General features: G+C 35.9%; 3 long non-coding RNA genes across 3 annotated transcripts; all 3 read left to right on the top strand.

The window, feature by feature from the left end:
• Positions 1-95: 95 nt before the first annotated feature.
• Positions 96-3,003, top strand: LOC110906320. Its single transcript, XR_002573823.2, has 3 exons — positions 96-345; positions 1,533-1,632; positions 2,857-3,003. It is a non-coding gene; the product is annotated as an uncharacterized LOC110906320 (long non-coding RNA).
• Positions 3,004-5,914: 2,911 nt separating this feature from the next.
• Positions 5,915-8,882, top strand: LOC110906322. The gene is made up of 3 exons (XR_002573824.2): positions 5,915-6,224; positions 7,412-7,511; positions 8,736-8,882. It is a non-coding gene; the product is annotated as an uncharacterized LOC110906322 (long non-coding RNA).
• Positions 8,883-11,793: 2,911 nt separating this feature from the next.
• Positions 11,794-14,766, top strand: LOC110906323. The gene is made up of 3 exons (XR_002573825.1): positions 11,794-12,103; positions 13,291-13,390; positions 14,615-14,766. It is a non-coding gene; the product is annotated as an uncharacterized LOC110906323 (long non-coding RNA).
• Positions 14,767-15,007: the final 241 nt, after the last annotated feature.

A 15,007-nucleotide genomic window follows, 5' to 3' on the forward strand; every position in this document is an offset into this window, starting at 1 on the left:
AATTGCCATGTGTTCTTATATGACTTAGCACGAAATGAATAACTAGGTTATTTAACTTAGTTAAGTATGTTTGTGGTTAGAGGTACTAAATGACTAAAATTATACCCATTTATGTTCTAGTGACTAAAACAAGGGACTAAAGGTGGGATTATAAGAAAGTTGAGCTATTATATGTAAAATGAACACACAAATACACACACACGTACATGTGTTCGAGAAGGAGCCAGGAACTCCTTGAAGGTTCCTAAACCCTAATCATGAAGATCACCAAATTGAGGGGTTAATTGTAGCTCAAATTCAAGAAGGAACATGGATTAATGATCACCTAAGTATTTCCTACAACAAGTAAGTCGAATTTTGCAATTTGGTGATGCTTGATTTAGTGGGTTTAGTGTAATTTGTGAATGTAATGTTAAATCTAGTATGAATGATGGTTACTATGGCTATGTAGACATCAAGATATGTTAAATTTCGAATATGAACATGGATTTAAGCAAAACCCACTTGCATGACAAGAATGGCTAGAAATTTTGAGGTTTCTACTTGTAAATTTGTTGTTGTTGATGATCTTGTTATGAATAATTGATGTCACAACCATATGTTCCTAGTTAGGATGAAATATTGTTATGAACTTGATTGATTGTGAATGAGTTATGTGAAGAATTAGTAGGAACCACGCTTTAAAAGCTTGTACATAATGTTTTGTTAATAGTACACCCGCCAAGTGTTCGATGAAATGCCCAAGAGAGCAAAATTTGTGAAATTGTATGAAGGTTATGGGTAATTGTGTATAGAAGGTGCTTATGGTGTAGCCGTTAACAAAATAATAAGTTGAGTATGCTTATGGTGGAGTCGTTATGAGAATTCGGATTTGAATGTATGGTTTGGTAAAATTATGCATTAGGAACTTGTACCTTAAGTTCCAATAATGTAATGCTCGCCATGTACTTTATGTGTTTGATTTATGATGATTAAGTGCAAATGTGTACGAATGTGAGATGCGTAATTTATTGATAAGTGATAATGTTGGAATTATGTCATGTACATAGGTAAGATGATAATTTGATTGTGCGAATGTTGAACAATGGAGTTGTTGAATGTAGAGTTATGAAAGCATAAGTATGTGTATATTGTGTATGTGACTAGGTGATCGTATGTTCGTATGTATCTTACTATATGGGTATGAAATGTTTATGGTGTCATTGGTATAACGACCACATCGGAATGGATATATGTTCCTAAGTTGGAAGTTTGCATACTCAACCGTTAACCTTATGAAAAGTAAATAAATATTAGAATAGCATGGATAGATTATATTATATAATTGTAAGACTAGGAGGATTGAATGATGCATGATGAATCATTATGTTTCATACTTGATGGTATGTTAAAGTGCGTAAATTGGAATGATGCATTGTTATATTTATGCCTTGTGCTTGTTGAAATTGACTATTGAAAGTCAAATGCGAGATATGAACTAGACATGATTAGTGATATGTAGATCTCGAATGCTAACAAGAATGTGAATGTAGTGAGGTGTTGATGATAAGCATCATGTCAAGAGGACGCAAGCACGAATGGCAATCGGGTCAAGAGGAGACAAGGAAATGGTCACGAATACGGACACTTAAGGTAAGTGACTTCCGACTCACTTCTTAGTATACATGAGGATTTTCTTGTTTGTAAATGAAGGGAAGCTATGTATAGTATGAAATAAGTGAAAGTATTAAGATAAGTATTGATATAGATAGTTGAAGGTAGTTTGTGGGACCAAACGGGTCGAATAAATAAGAATAAGTAAGCTAACGGTGATGATACGGGTAATGATTAGGGACCCGGGAAAGAAATTTTAGTCTAATACGTAAGGAATCATTTTACGGACGTTTAGGAACAGGTTTCATGTGAAACGGATGCATAACGAACGAGTTACGCGAGTTTTAATATTTAAAATGAGGGCTGAACTGGGCATCACCGTAGCTTACGGTGCCCACCGTAAGCTACGGTGGGTGCTGGGAATGTTGTTTCTGCCGTAAGGCAGGTTAAGGCTGCCGTATGGATTTGGGGGCCACCGTAAGCTACGGTAGCCACAGTAGCTTACGGTGGAGGTCTGATGTAATTGTTTTGTTTGTGTAGTTTCTTCGTTTTACCTCGAACGTGGACCCCATGAACCCATTCCAAGCCTTGTTAAGTCTTTATGATGTTCCTTAACCCTACCAAATGGCTTGGTTAGTCACGGATAAGTATGAAACTCATCTTTAAGATCCGAAACATATCTGAAAGATATTTTAGAAGCGTTTGTGACATGTGAATCAGTTCGGAATGTGCGAGTGTGTACGCGGGGTAATGAATTAAGTAAGTGAGTAGGTATGCTTGTAGGGATTAGTGTATGTACGTATGTATGAATACATGTATGTATGTATGTATGTATGTATGTAATCACCTAATTAGGCAAGTCGTATGCCGTATGTATGCATGTATGTAAGTATGTGAGTAGGTAAGTTTATATGTAGTAATGCGTGTATGCATGTATGTAAGTGTGTGAGCAGGTATTTTTGTATGAAGTAATATATATGCATGAATGTGTGTAGGTATGTATGTACGTAGTTATGTATGTAATGCATACGTGGTTTCAATACTCTTAAGTATTGACGATATTAACAGTGTGCCTCGAGAATGAAATGTGGTGCAGGTTCTCCATCGAGGTTCGCTAAGGATTAGGCACCCGGAGGGGCAGACTACATCTAGAAAGTTAACGGATGGAGAGAATATGTGGATAAAACAAATCAAGATCACACAATTAGAATCTTGTTTGTATATAATGTATGCTAATGTTTCGATTGTATGTGATGGGTGCAGGTAGTACGAATCACAGATTTTCATTCCAAGGAGTAGCGATCAAAGACCGAGTCACAAGTCAGATTGTACGGGAATACTTGACTATGTAAATTGATAGTTATAAGTTATACTTTCGTTATGTAAATTAAGTATAAAAGATGCATGTAATGTAAGAAAGTGTTTTATAGTGAACTTGCTAGTAGGTCAAAACGTTCTTAACGAAAGAAATTTTTATGGAACGACTTTTCCGCTGCGTCTTTTCAGTTATAACGTGTTAGGGTGTTACAAGTTGGTATCAGAGCCCTGGTTTGAGAGAATCAAGTAGAAGGAGGTAAATACTTGAACTCAAACCGGTGTGCTCTCGTGACTAAGGACCCGTACAATCTAAGACTCGATCAAGATTTAAGGAAAGAAGCCGAGGTAAGTATGTGTTTAAGTATGTATTCGAAGATAACTAACAGTATGTTATGTGTAAGGACAGCATGACTGCTTGCAAAGGAAGATTTGTAAATGCGGTCTAGCGCCGGCACCAAGGTATGTAATATGACATATTGATCGAGGTACGTAGAATTAGCTTATGGGAGCATGAAATGGTATAATTAAGCAAGAGAAAGAATATTTTAAATGAAATATCATAATAATATGGTAAGGAAGTTTTGAAAATGTTACACGTGCCGAAACTTAAATCTGCGGACATAAGGTGGCGATTACGCGAAGGCACGAAACTAGTATGTGGATTGCGTACCTGGCCAGTACACAAGAAACATATGATGTTCGTGAGACCGTGATAATTGTTACAGGTACGTCCGTTAGAATTAGGTAGTAGGTGGACGTGGGGGGGATGGATGAAAAGAAATGTAAGACTTTCAGGAATGAAAGTATGAACGATATGCTGGAATCCGCGAGACGGACTCGAAGCATGAAAGGAATGAAGTATGAATGATCTGTTGAATCCGCGAGACGGATTCAACACGTGTAAGGAATGAAAAATATGAATGGAATGTTTGAATCCGCGAGACGGATTCAAGGAATGAAAGGCTCGAAGGGAATGTTTGAATCCACAAGACGGATTTAAAATATATAAAAGGTAAAATTTGCCCATATTAGTATTGTGTCGATAATTGACCATAGTTATGTCAAACGAGTTCTATGAATAAATGTAAAGTAAATGAACAAAAGGATGATCATAATGGGCTCGCAAAGCTAAATTTAAAAATGAAAGAAAGAAGTTTTAAACCCGTTAGATGTTAAATGTGTTAGTAATCGATCCGTAAGAGTCGTAATGTAGGGCGGACTATGACCCAGACAATGATATAAGTATGAATAAAAAGGGTAAGCTGGTCATGAGTATCGAAATAACGTAATGAATGATTTTGTAAGTAAGTATGAATGGAAGGAAGTACGAACATATACCTCGATGCATATACTACAAATAAGAAATGTTAGTTGGCCTCGAAAGATTAAATTATGAAGGTTGGTGAACTAAGTAACCAGAATGAAAAAGTTTTGTGTGAGAAATGAAAAGTACTAACTGTTAAATTTCTTGAAGGTAATGTTAGAATCCTTGGTGTGATGAAACCAACAGAATTGGTGAAGGGATGTGTTCGAATGGAGGCACATTACATGGATGAATGGAATCTAGCCTGGTCTGGCTAGTACTCGTGAAGAAGGTGGACAGATCTGATTTACAGATCGTTGTAGTATGGAATAAAAACGAGGTAAGTAAAGTGTTTTAATTTATGACGGATAAGTATAAAATGGTAAATTGAAATCGCCCAGCAAATTGAATGGTGAAAGGAGTATGGTATAGTATGTAATGGTTGATTCCTTTATAGTTAACATAAGGAGAGAACCATGTCATTAAGAATTACGTTTTATAAGTTATGAGCGAAACTTTTGGGTATGGGTTAAACTCGCGTATGAAGAACCTGTATCATGCGCTTGTGTGGGTAACTTTAGCGATGCCTGAATTGAGAAGGATAGTAAAGTAGGACAAATGAGGTAAGTTGAAGGTAAAGTATGAGAAATATGGACATATTAGTAAAGAATGGTGTTGAGATTATGTCAAATTTCTAGTTTTTGAACATAACTGTCAACTATAATCTGTTGTATATGTTAGTATGAGTGAATTGACGATACATGTGCATATAAGTAATTAGTTGATCATGTACTTAGGTACATGCGTGTCTTTCGCCATGATTATGAAATGAAAGTGGCATCATTAGTATGGCCGACTAGGTTTAGATGAGTATATGATCATATGTCGGAAGTATGTGGGTAAGATGGTTGACTACTAACCTTGATGCTCGACATGTTGGCCATGTTCATTTGAGCAAGACATTGTAGAAAGGATACACATGGCATAAATAACAATAGTGACCATGAAAGTAATGCTTAGTCTTCATGTAAGTATGACAAGCGAGTTTTAAGGGAGTGATTTTGATTGTAAAAATAAGTCATCGGATGATTATAATACGCTCATAATAATGTATCAACCCCTCTTGAAGAGCTTAAAGGTAAACATCAATAATGATAGCAATGGAAATGTTTAGGATGGCTCTTAGTGAACAAATTGAAAGATAACATATGATGTATGAGAAGTATGAAATGAAACGAATTATCACGGATAGTAAATGTATGAATGTAATATGGCTAAGTAGGAAGCTAGAAACGAGTTATGACCTTAGGTCTATACGAGTGATAATTGTATACATTTGGAAAAAGGTTCACCGAATGAAATGTTAAATTGATAGTATGTACTAGAAAATGGCAATGTAAAATGGAAGACACTAATAAGAGCTCTGGATCAGACCCTGATTTTCGTGTGATTATGGAAGTTAATTACTAATCTAAGAAGATCACAATGCGTACGATCATAATTATTCATGGTTAAGACTTTTGCCAGAACCCCGAATGAATTATGTTGTAATGTGCCCATTAAATGAGAACGTTAGAAAGGTAAGAGAAGGAACGAGAAAGGTTTCGGGGACGAAACCTTCTTTAAGGGGGGTAGATTTGTAACATCCTAAAACCCGAATGTTTATAATTGCCATGTGTTCTTATATGACTTAGCACGAAATGAATAACTAGGTTATTTAACTTAGTTAAGTATGTTTGTGGTTAGAGGTACTAAATGACTAAAATTATACCCATTTATGTTCTAGTGACTAAAACAAGGGACTAAAGGTGGGATTATAAGAAAGTTGAGCTATTATATGTAAAATGAACACACAAATACACACACACGTACATGTGTTCGAGAAGGAGCCAGGAACTCCTTGAAGGTTCCTAAACCCTAATCATGAAGATCACCAAATTGAGGGGTTAATTGTAGCTCAAATTCAAGAAGGAACATGGATTAATGATCACCTAAGTATTTCCTACAACAAGTAAGTCGAATTTTGCAATTTGGTGATGCTTGATTTAGTGGGTTTAGTGTAATTTGTGAATGTAATGTTAAATCTAGTATGAATGATGGTTACTATGGCTATGTAGACATCAAGATATGTTAAATTTCGAATATGAACATGGATTTAAGCAAAACCCACTTGCATGACAAGAATGGCTAGAAATTTTGAGGTTTCTACTTGTAAATTTGTTGTTGTTGATGATCTTGTTATGAATAATTGATGTCACAACCATATGTTCCTAGTTAGGATGAAATATTGTTATGAACTTGATTGATTGTGAATGAGTTATGTGAAGAATTAGTAGGAACCACGCTTTAAAAGCTTGTACATAATGTTTTGTTAATAGTACACCCGCCAAGTGTTCGATGAAATGCCCAAGAGAGCAAAATTTGTGAAATTGTATGAAGGTTATGGGTAATTGTGTATAGAAGGTGCTTATGGTGTAGCCGTTAACAAAATAATAAGTTGAGTATGCTTATGGTGGAGTCGTTATGAGAATTCGGATTTGAATGTATGGTTTGGTAAAATTATGCATTAGGAACTTGTACCTTAAGTTCCAATAATGTAATGCTCGCCATGTACTTTATGTGTTTGATTTATGATGATTAAGTGCAAATGTGTACGAATGTGAGATGCGTAATTTATTGATAAGTGATAATGTTGGAATTATGTCATGTACATAGGTAAGATGATAATTTGATTGTGCGAATGTTGAACAATGGAGTTGTTGAATGTAGAGTTATGAAAGCATAAGTATGTGTATATTGTGTATGTGACTAGGTGATCGTATGTTCGTATGTATCTTACTATATGGGTATGAAATGTTTATGGTGTCATTGGTATAACGACCACATCGGAATGGATATATGTTCCTAAGTTGGAAGTTTGCATACTCAACCGTTAACCTTATGAAAAGTAAATAAATATTAGAATAGCATGGATAGATTATATTATATAATTGTAAGACTAGGAGGATTGAATGATGCATGATGAATCATTATGTTTCATACTTGATGGTATGTTAAAGTGCGTAAATTGGAATGATGCATTGTTATATTTATGCCTTGTGCTTGTTGAAATTGACTATTGAAAGTCAAATGCGAGATATGAACTAGACATGATTAGTGATATGTAGATCTCGAATGCTAACAAGAATGTGAATGTAGTGAGGTGTTGATGATAAGCATCATGTCAAGAGGACGCAAGCACGAATGGCAATCGGGTCAAGAGGAGACAAGGAAATGGTCACGAATACGGACACTTAAGGTAAGTGACTTCCGACTCACTTCTTAGTATACATGAGGATTTTCTTGTTTGTAAATGAAGGGAAGCTATGTATAGTATGAAATAAGTGAAAGTATTAAGATAAGTATTGATATAGATAGTTGAAGGTAGTTTGTGGGACCAAACGGGTCGAATAAATAAGAATAAGTAAGCTAACGGTGATGATACGGGTAATGATTAGGGACCCGGGAAAGAAATTTTAGTCTAATACGTAAGGAATCATTTTACGGACGTTTAGGAACAGGTTTCATGTGAAACGGATGCATAACGAACGAGTTACGCGAGTTTTAATATTTAAAATGAGGGCTGAACTGGGCATCACCGTAGCTTACGGTGCCCACCGTAAGCTACGGTGGGTGCTGGGAATGTTGTTTCTGCCGTAAGGCAGGTTAAGGCTGCCGTATGGATTTGGGGGCCACCGTAAGCTACGGTAGCCACAGTAGCTTACGGTGGAGGTCTGATGTAATTGTTTTGTTTGTGTAGTTTCTTCGTTTTACCTCGAACGTGGACCCCGTGAACCCATTCCAAGCCTTGTTAAGTCTTTATGATGTTCCTTAACCCTACCAAATGGCTTGGTTAGTCACGGATAAGTATGAAACTCATCTTTAAGATCCGAAACATATCTGAAAGATATTTTAGAAGCGTTTGTGACATGTGAATCAGTTCGGAATGTGCGAGTGTGTACGCGGGGTAATGAATTAAGTAAGTGAGTAGGTATGCTTGTAGGGATTAGTGTATGTACGTATGTATGAATACATGTATGTATGTATGTATGTATGTATGTAATCACCTAATTAGGCAAGTCGTATGCCGTATGTATGCATGTATGTAAGTATGTGAGTAGGTAAGTTTATATGTAGTAATGCGTGTATGCATGTATGTAAGTGTGTGAGCAGGTATTTTTGTATGAAGTAATATATATGCATGAATGTGTGTAGGTATGTATGTACGTAGTTATGTATGTAATGCATACGTGGTTTCAATACTCTTAAGTATTGACGATATTAACAGTGTGCCTCGAGAATGAAATGTGGTGCAGGTTCTCCATCGAGGTTCGCTAAGGATTAGGCACCCGGAGGGGCAGACTACATCTAGAAAGTTAACGGATGGAGAGAATATGTGGATAAAACAAATCAAGATCACACAATTAGAATCTTGTTTGTATATAATGTATGCTAATGTTTCGATTGTATGTGATGGGTGCAGGTAGTACGAATCACAGATTTTCATTCCAAGGAGTAGCGATCAAAGACCGAGTCACAAGTCAGATTGTACGGGAATACTTGACTATGTAAATTGATAGTTATAAGTTATACTTTCGTTATGTAAATTAAGTATAAAAGATGCATGTAATGTAAGAAAGTGTTTTATAGTGAACTTGCTAGTAGGTCAAAACGTTCTTAACGAAAGAAATTTTTATGGAACGACTTTTCCGCTGCGTCTTTTCAGTTATAACGTGTTAGGGTGTTACAAGTTGGTATCAGAGCCCTGGTTTGAGAGAATCAAGTAGAAGGAGGTAAATACTTGAACTCAAACCGGTGTGCTCTCGTGACTAAGGACCCGTACAATCTAAGACTCGATCAAGATTTAAGGAAAGAAGCCGAGGTAAGTATGTGTTTAAGTATGTATTCGAAGATAACTAACAGTATGTTATGTGTAAGGACAGCATGACTGCTTGCAAAGGAAGATTTGTAAATGCGGTCTAGCGCCGGCACCAAGGTATGTAATATGACATATTGATCGAGGTACGTAGAATTAGCTTATGGGAGCATGAAATGGTATAATTAAGCAAGAGAAAGAATATTTTAAATGAAATATCATAATAATATGGTAAGGAAGTTTTGAAAATGTTACACGTGCCGAAACTTAAATCTGCGGACATAAGGTGGCGATTACGCGAAGGCACGAAACTAGTATGTGGATTGCGTACCTGGCCAGTACACAAGAAACATATGATGTTCGTGAGACCGTGATAATTGTTACAGGTACGTCCGTTAGAATTAGGTAGTAGGTGGACGTGGGGGGGATGGATGAAAAGAAATGTAAGACTTTCAGGAATGAAAGTATGAACGATATGCTGGAATCCGCGAGACGGACTCGAAGCATGAAAGGAATGAAGTATGAATGATCTGTTGAATCCGCGAGACGGATTCAACACGTGTAAGGAATGAAAAATATGAATGGAATGTTTGAATCCGCGAGACGGATTCAAGGAATGAAAGGCTCGAAGGGAATGTTTGAATCCACAAGACGGATTTAAAATATATAAAAGGTAAAATTTGCCCATATTAGTATTGTGTCGATAATTGACCATAGTTATGTCAAACGAGTTCTATGAATAAATGTAAAGTAAATGAACAAAAGGATGATCATAATGGGCTCGCAAAGCTAAATTTAAAAATGAAAGAAAGAAGTTTTAAACCCGTTAGATGTTAAATGTGTTAGTAATCGATCCGTAAGAGTCGTAATGTAGGGCGGACTATGACCCAGACAATAATATAAGTATGAATAAAAAGGGTAAGCTGGTCATGAGTATCGAAATAACGTAATGAATGATTTTGTAAGTAAGTATGAATGGAAGGAAGTACGAACATATACCTCGATGCATATACTACAAATAAGAAATGTTAGTTGGCCTCGAAAGATTAAATTATGAAGGTTGGTGAACTAAGTAACCAGAATGAAAAAGTTTTGTGTGAGAAATGAAAAGTACTAACTGTTAAATTTCTTGAAGGTAATGTTAGAATCCTTGGTGTGATGAAACCAACAGAATTGGTGAAGGGATGTGTTCGAATGGAGGCACATTACATGGATGAATGGAATCTAGCCTGGTCTGGCTAGTACTCGTGAAGAAGGTGGACAGATCTGATTTACAGATCGTTGTAGTATGGAATAAAAACGAGGTAAGTAAAGTGTTTTAATTTATGACGGATAAGTATAAAATGGTAAATTGAAATCGCCCAGCAAATTGAATGGTGAAAGGAGTATGGTATAGTATGTAATGGTTGATTCCTTTATAGTTAACATAAGGAGAGAACCATGTCATTAAGAATTACGTTTTATAAGTTATGAGCGAAACTTTTGGGTATGGGTTAAACTCGCGTATGAAGAACCTGTATCATGCGCTTGTGTGGGTAACTTTAGCGATGCCTGAATTGAGAAGGATAGTAAAGTAGGACAAATGAGGTAAGTTGAAGGTAAAGTATGAGAAATATGGACATATTAGTAAAGAATGGTGTTGAGATTATGTCAAATTTCTAGTTTTTGAACATAACTGTCAACTATAATCTGTTGTATATGTTAGTATGAGTGAATTGACGATACATGTGCATATAAGTAATTAGTTGATCATGTACTTAGGTACATGCGTGTCTTTCGCCATGATTATGAAATGAAAGTGGCATCATTAGTATGGCCGACTAGGTTTAGATGAGTATATGATCATATGTCGGAAGTATGTGGGTAAGATGGTTGACTACTAACCTTGATGCTCGACATGTTGGCCATGTTCATTTGAGCAAGACATTGTAGAAAGGATACACATGGCATAAATAACAATAGTGACCATGAAAGTAATGCTTAGTCTTCATGTAAGTATGACAAGCGAGTTTTAAGGGAGTGATTTTGATTGTAAAAATAAGTCATCGGATGATTATAATACGCTCATAATAATGTATCAACCCCTCTTGAAGAGCTTAAAGGTAAACATCAATAATGATAGCAATGGAAATGTTTAGGATGGCTCTTAGTGAACAAATTGAAAGATAACATATGATGTATGAGAAGTATGAAATGAAACGAATTATCACGGATAGTAAATGTATGAATGTAATATGGCTAAGTAGGAAGCTAGAAACGAGTTATGACCTTAGGTCTATACGAGTGATAATTGTATACATTTGGAAAAAGGTTCACCGAATGAAATGTTAAATTGATAGTATGTACTAGAAAATGGCAATGTAAAATGGAAGACACTAATAAGAGCTCTGGATCAGACCCTGATTTTCGTGTGATTATGGAAGTTAATTACTAATCTAAGAAGATCACAATGCGTACGATCATAATTATTCATGGTTAAGACTTTTGCCAGAACCCCGAATGAATTATGTTGTAATGTGCCCATTAAATGAGAACGTTAGAAAGGTAAGAGAAGGAACGAGAAAGGTTTCGGGGACGAAACCTTCTTTAAGGGGGGTAGATTTGTAACATCCTAAAACCCGAATGTTTATAATTGCCATGTGTTCTTATATGACTTAGCACGAAATGAATAACTAGGTTATTTAACTTAGTTAAGTATGTTTGTGGTTAGAGGTACTAAATGACTAAAATTATACCCATTTATGTTCTAGTGACTAAAACAAGGGACTAAAGGTGGGATTATAAGAAAGTTGAGCTATTATATGTAAAATGAACACACAAATACACACACACGTACATGTGTTCGAGAAGGAGCCAGGAACTCCTTGAAGGTTCCTAAACCCTAATCATGAAGATCACCAAATTGAGGGGTTAATTGTAGCTCAAATTCAAGAAGGAACATGGATTAATGATCACCTAAGTATTTCCTACAACAAGTAAGTCGAATTTTGCAATTTGGTGATGCTTGATTTAGTGGGTTTAGTGTAATTTGTGAATGTAATGTTAAATCTAGTATGAATGATGGTTACTATGGCTATGTAGACATCAAGATATGTTAAATTTCGAATATGAACATGGATTTAAGCAAAACCCACTTGCATGACAAGAATGGCTAGAAATTTTGAGGTTTCTACTTGTAAATTTGTTGTTGTTGATGATCTTGTTATGAATAATTGATGTCACAACCATATGTTCCTAGTTAGGATGAAATATTGTTATGAACTTGATTGATTGTGAATGAGTTATGTGAAGAATTAGTAGGAACCACGCTTTAAAAGCTTGTACATAATGTTTTGTTAATAGTACACCCGCCAAGTGTTCGATGAAATGCCCAAGAGAGCAAAATTTGTGAAATTGTATGAAGGTTATGGGTAATTGTGTATAGAAGGTGCTTATGGTGTAGCCGTTAACAAAATAATAAGTTGAGTATGCTTATGGTGGAGTCGTTATGAGAATTCGGATTTGAATGTATGGTTTGGTAAAATTATGCATTAGGAACTTGTACCTTAAGTTCCAATAATGTAATGCTCGCCATGTACTTTATGTGTTTGATTTATGATGATTAAGTGCAAATGTGTACGAATGTGAGATGCGTAATTTATTGATAAGTGATAATGTTGGAATTATGTCATGTACATAGGTAAGATGATAATTTGATTGTGCGAATGTTGAACAATGGAGTTGTTGAATGTAGAGTTATGAAAGCATAAGTATGTGTATATTGTGTATGTGACTAGGTGATCGTATGTTCGTATGTATCTTACTATATGGGTATGAAATGTTTATGGTGTCATTGGTATAACGACCACATCGGAATGGATATATGTTCCTAAGTTGGAAGTTTGCATACTCAACCGTTAACCTTATGAAAAGTAAATAAATATTAGAATAGCATGGATAGATTATATTATATAATTGTAAGACTAGGAGGATTGAATGATGCATGATGAATCATTATGTTTCATACTTGATGGTATGTTAAAGTGCGTAAATTGGAATGATGCATTGTTATATTTATGCCTTGTGCTTGTTGAAATTGACTATTGAAAGTCAAATGCGAGATATGAACTAGACATGATTAGTGATATGTAGATCTCGAATGCTAACAAGAATGTGAATGTAGTGAGGTGTTGATGATAAGCATCATGTCAAGAGGACGCAAGCACGAATGGCAATCGGGTCAAGAGGAGACAAGGAAATGGTCACGAATACGGACACTTAAGGTAAGTGACTTCCGACTCACTTCTTAGTATACATGAGGATTTTCTTGTTTGTAAATGAAGGGAAGCTATGTATAGTATGAAATAAGTGAAAGTATTAAGATAAGTATTGATATAGATAGTTGAAGGTAGTTTGTGGGACCAAACGGGTCGAATAAATAAGAATAAGTAAGCTAACGGTGATGATACGGGTAATGATTAGGGACCCGGGAAAGAAATTTTAGTCTAATACGTAAGGAATCATTTTACGGACGTTTAGGAACAGGTTTCATGTGAAACGGATGCATAACGAACGAGTTACGCGAGTTTTAATATTTAAAATGAGGGCTGAACTGGGCATCACCGTAGCTTACGGTGCCCACCGTAAGCTACGGTGGGTGCTGGGAATGTTGTTTCTGCCGTAAGGCAGGTTAAGGCTGCCGTATGGATTTGGGGGCCACCGTAAGCTACGGTAGCCACCGTAGCTTACGGTGGAGGTCTGATGTAATTGTTTTGTTTGTGTAGTTTCTTCGTTTTACCTCGAACGCGGACCCCGTGAACCCATTCCAAGCCTTGTTAAGTCTTTATGATGTTCCTTAACCCTACCAAATGGCTTGGTTAGTCACGGATAAGTATGAAACTCATCTTTAAGATCCGAAACATATCTGAAAGATATTTTAGAAGCGTTTGTGACATGTGAATCAGTTCGGAATGTGCGAGTGTGTACGCGGGGTAATGAATTAAGTAAGTGAGTAGGTATGCTTGTAGGGATTAGTGTATGTACGTATGTATGAATACATGTATGTATGTATGTATGTATGTATGTAATCACCTAATTAGGCAAGTCGTATGCCGTATGTATGCATGTATGTAAGTATGTGAGTAGGTAAGTTTATATGTAGTAATGCGTGTATGCATGTATGTAAGTGTGTGAGCAGGTATTTTTGTATGAAGTAATATATATGCATGAATGTGTGTAGGTATGTATGTACGTAGTTATGTATGTAATGCATACGTGGTTTCAATACTCTTAAGTATTGACGATATTAACAGTGTGCCTCGAGAATGAAATGTGGTGCAGGTTCTCCATCGAGGTTCGCTAAGGATTAGGCACCCGGAGGGGCAGACTACATCTAGAAAGTTAACGGATGGAGAGAATATGTGGATAAAACAAATCAAGATCACACAATTAGAATCTTGTTTGTATATAATGTATGCTAATGTTTCGATTGTATGTGATGGGTGCAGGTAGTACGAATCACAGATTTTCATTCCAAGGAGTAGCGATCAAAGACCGAGTCACAAGTCAGATTGTACGGGAATACTTGACTATGTAAATTGATAGTTATAAGCTATACTTTCGTTATGTAAATTAAGTATAAAAGATGCATGTAATGTAAGAAAGTGTTTTATAGTGAACTTGCTAGTAGGTCAAAACGTTCTTAACGAAAGAAATTTTTATGGAACGACTTTTCCGCTGCGTCTTTTCAGTTATAACGTGTTAGGGTGTTACAACAAAGTTCTTTATATTAATAATCAACCAAAAACTAAGTAAACAATAAACCCTAGCTCCTAATTTATAATAAACAAACATAAATTAGGAAATTCAAATCCCCACAAAATAGGCAACTAAATAAAAAC

Source organism: Helianthus annuus, chromosome 14 (genome assembly GCF_002127325.2).
Source record: "Helianthus annuus cultivar XRQ/B chromosome 14, HanXRQr2.0-SUNRISE, whole genome shotgun sequence".
Lineage (NCBI taxonomy): Eukaryota > Viridiplantae > Streptophyta > Magnoliopsida > Asterales > Asteraceae > Helianthus > Helianthus annuus.